The 3,395-nt window shown below is 54.6% G+C and overlaps 1 protein-coding gene across 1 annotated transcript in view; it reads right to left on the bottom strand.

The window, feature by feature from the left end:
• Positions 1-3,395, bottom strand: part of MAP3K12 (mitogen-activated protein kinase kinase kinase 12) — a 17,298-nt gene that overhangs the window by 12,978 nt on the left and 925 nt on the right. The gene's annotated exons all lie outside the window — the stretch shown is intronic.

Here is a 3,395-nt window from a genome sequence, read left to right on the forward strand (position 1 = left end):
CCGTGGGGAAGGGAGAAGGCCTGCATGCCATACTCAACCCCTGGCCATCGTGGCCCAGGGTCACCCCTTCAGCCCTATTCCTTAATGTCCGAAGGGAGGGGGAGGAACAAGGTATGAAGGGCCACAGGGTCCCTCCTACTCAGGCCCTCAGATGGACCTGGAAGAAGTTCAGCATATTTAAACAAATAGCTCCTGGGAGGGGGGGGTGTGTATACATTTAAAAAGACCTGGAAGACAAAAAATAATAAAGATTGATCGATCGGTCTGTCTGGAAGGACAGATACCAAAGTGGAACAGTTCCTAGGTAGGTGGGATTGTGGGTGTTTTTTATTTTTCCCTTGTGACTGCATTTTTCTAATATTTCAGTAACAACTTTGACTTGTATTTAAAATAATAAAAAATTGGGACGCCTGGGTGGCTCGGTCAGTTGTGTCTGACGCTTGATCTGGGCTCAGGTCGTGATCTCACGGTTGGGGAGTTCAAGCCCCACATCGGGCTCTACGCTGGCAGCGTGGAGCCTGCTTGGGAGTCTGTCTCGCCCCCGCCCCCGCTGCCCTTCCCTGCTGGTTTGTGCTCTCTCAGAATAAATAAACTTAAAAAATAAAATAATAGGGGCGCCTGGGTGGCTCAGTTGGTTAAGTGTCCAACTTCGGCTCAGGTCATGATCTCACAGTTCGTGGGTTCGAGCCCCGTGTCGGGCTCTGTGCTGACAGCTAGGCAGAGCCTGGAGCCTGCTTCCGATCCTGTGTCTCCTCTCTCTGCCTCTTCCTCACTTGCACTCTGTCTCACTCTGTCTCTCAAAAATAAATACATGTACAAAAAGTTTTAAAAAATAATTTAAAAAATCGATTTTGACTTGAAAACGAGGAAATAAAAATCAGGGTGCTCACCCATTCCTGTCACCTAGCTTGGGACAGTAAGCCATCCAGGGAAGGTGGGCGGCCTGGGAATCAGAGAGGCTTGGCTGAGGTCCTGTCTCTGCTCCTGACCAGGCGGGCAACCTGGAGTAAGAGACTTCTGAACAAACCTGTTTCTTCTTTCCGAAAGGGCACGGTGGGACCGCAGTATATAACATGGTGGTTAAGACAGGCTCTGGGTTAGACAGGCCTGGGTTCAAGACCTAAGCTCTTGCCACTAACTGCTTTTTAGACTTTGAACAGATTTTTTTTTTTTTTTTTTTTTTTAGTAAATGTTTTGAGAGAGAGAGAGAGAGAGCCGAGGAGCAGCAGAGAGGGGGGAGAGACAGAATCCCAAGCAGGCTTCGTGCTGCCAGGGCAGAGCCCGACATGGGGCTTGAACCCACAAACCATGAGATCACAGGCTGAGCTGAAGTCGGACACTCAACCGACTGGGCCACCCAGGTGCCCCCGGATTCCTAGGTTAAATTGTAGTTTCCTCATCCCTAAAATAGAGATGATGATTAACACGACCCAACTCTTAGTCTTGTTTTTAACACTAGGAAGCTAATCCGAATAAAGTTCCTGGCCTGGTACCGGGCACGTAGGGAGTCTCCATAAACATTAGCCGTGCAGAAGGTGCGTAGCAAGCAGCAGCAGGGTTTTTAGAAATGTGATTCCCTTCTTTCCCTTTTCCTCATTTGCAGCAGAGAGGGTGCAGGTGGAAAGGGAGGTGGTAAGCAAACATGAGGGAAAAAAGGAGAGCAAAAAAAGAGGGGACCGAAGACCAATGGCTTTCTATCCCGGATGATCCTGAGTGTCCTCTGCAATAGTGTCCCTGTCTCCTCACGTCACCTTCCCCCAACACACAGATGACCCTGGTCCTTCTAGGAGCAAATGAAGCCGACAGACCAGTCTCCGTGGCCAGCCCCTCCTAAAGCCCTCATGGCGCCTGCTGGCCCATCTCCACAGTGTCCCCTCCTGGACGGCTTGACTCCCTAGTCCCTTCTTCCTCCTGAGCCCAGGCAAGGGAGAGGCAGGACCGCACGTGAGAAGCCACTGGGTGAGTCAGGGGTGGTGGGTACTAGGACTTAGGGTCCTCTTCCTGGCAAAGCCAGGCGACCACACTATCACCTCCAGGGGAAGGACTGGGAGACGGCATCTGGTTTTGAGAGGGCTTCTGCCAGCCTCAGCTGTAAGGACACAGGACGTCCAAGCCAGTCCTTCCTTAAACTTGCCGCCGCGGCCCATAACCGGGTTTGGTCCGGGGACGGGTATTTAGTTGCATCTTCGTGGGGCTGGAGTTGGGGTGTCACCGTTGGTCGCCCCAGCATCACCTCCGTGCCCACTGGGAGAACGGAGGAGTGGCAGGCTCGCGAGGGCAAACGTTTTCGACCACCTGAAGTGTGAGATGGGAGAGAGCAGGCCCTGGACGAAGCTCTGGGGAACTCTGCTGTCTGGACGGGAAGGCCGGGGAGCCCTTGAGCCTGCCTTCCCTTGGTATGACCCTCGGGTTGAAAATCAGAGCTCCCAGAGCCATGGAGTGGAACCCACGAGGTGGAAGGGAATGCTATTTGGAGGGAGGCCCTGCTGTGGCCAAGAGGACTCTGGGTGAGGGACAGACCTGAAGCACTCTCCCTCTTGGTGACGGCCACCCACCCACTCTCCTCCCAAGAGGGAGCAGGTGCAGAGTTAAAGTCGCTGAAGGCGGGACTCCTCCCTCGATGCTAAGGGACACCCCCACCGGATTTCCTTCCACTCTGTATAGAGCCTCTGACCCCTTCTCTTCCCTCTCCTCAACCAAGACCACGGTTATCAGGAATCAACTGTGTGAAACAGATTCTTGCTTATTTTTAAGCCAAGGAGTTTGAGAAATGTTTGGGGGGAAAAGGGAGGAGGTTCCTGAAAGGCCTGGGCGGGGGAAGTGGGTTAGGGGAGATAGAGGAGATGAAGAGCAAGAGGGAGAAAGCCACAAATGAATGGGGGAGGGGAGGAAGCAACAGCTGGATGGGGAAGGTGAATGCCACAGCTGGAGGCGATTAGGGGCATCAGAGGGACAGGGAGGAGGACCGTCACCTGGGCATCCAGGAACAGGTGCTCTCGGCCTATAACCCTCAGGTGCAGTGGGTTGAGTGTGGGAGTGGGGGTGGCGGGGAAGAGGACGGTGGGCGCATCAGGCCCCGTCCTTCCTTTCCTTCCTTGAGGGGGCCCAAAGTCTTCCTCCTCCTTCCCTCTCCCCCTTCTGGAGGATGAGTGGGAGGAGAGGAGGACGTTCTCTTGCCCGCTGTCCTTTAAGTCTGTCCCCCAATCATCTCCCCCACCCCCACCCCATACGGTCCTTTCCGGCTCTAGAGGCCCTTCGTCTCCAAGCTGGGCCGCGGCGTCCCTCCGCTCCGTTCCCCTCCTTCCCATCCCCACAGACGTCGGGTCCAGGTCCCCAGTTCCTCCGCCCCACAACCTCAGCATCCCCTCCCCACCCTCCCCCACCCCCCCACATCT

The sequence above is a fragment of the Crocuta crocuta genome, unplaced genomic scaffold (genome assembly GCF_008692635.1).
Source record: "Crocuta crocuta isolate KB4526 unplaced genomic scaffold, BGI_CrCroc_1.0 scaffold30, whole genome shotgun sequence".
Taxonomy (NCBI): domain Eukaryota; kingdom Metazoa; phylum Chordata; class Mammalia; order Carnivora; family Hyaenidae; genus Crocuta; species Crocuta crocuta.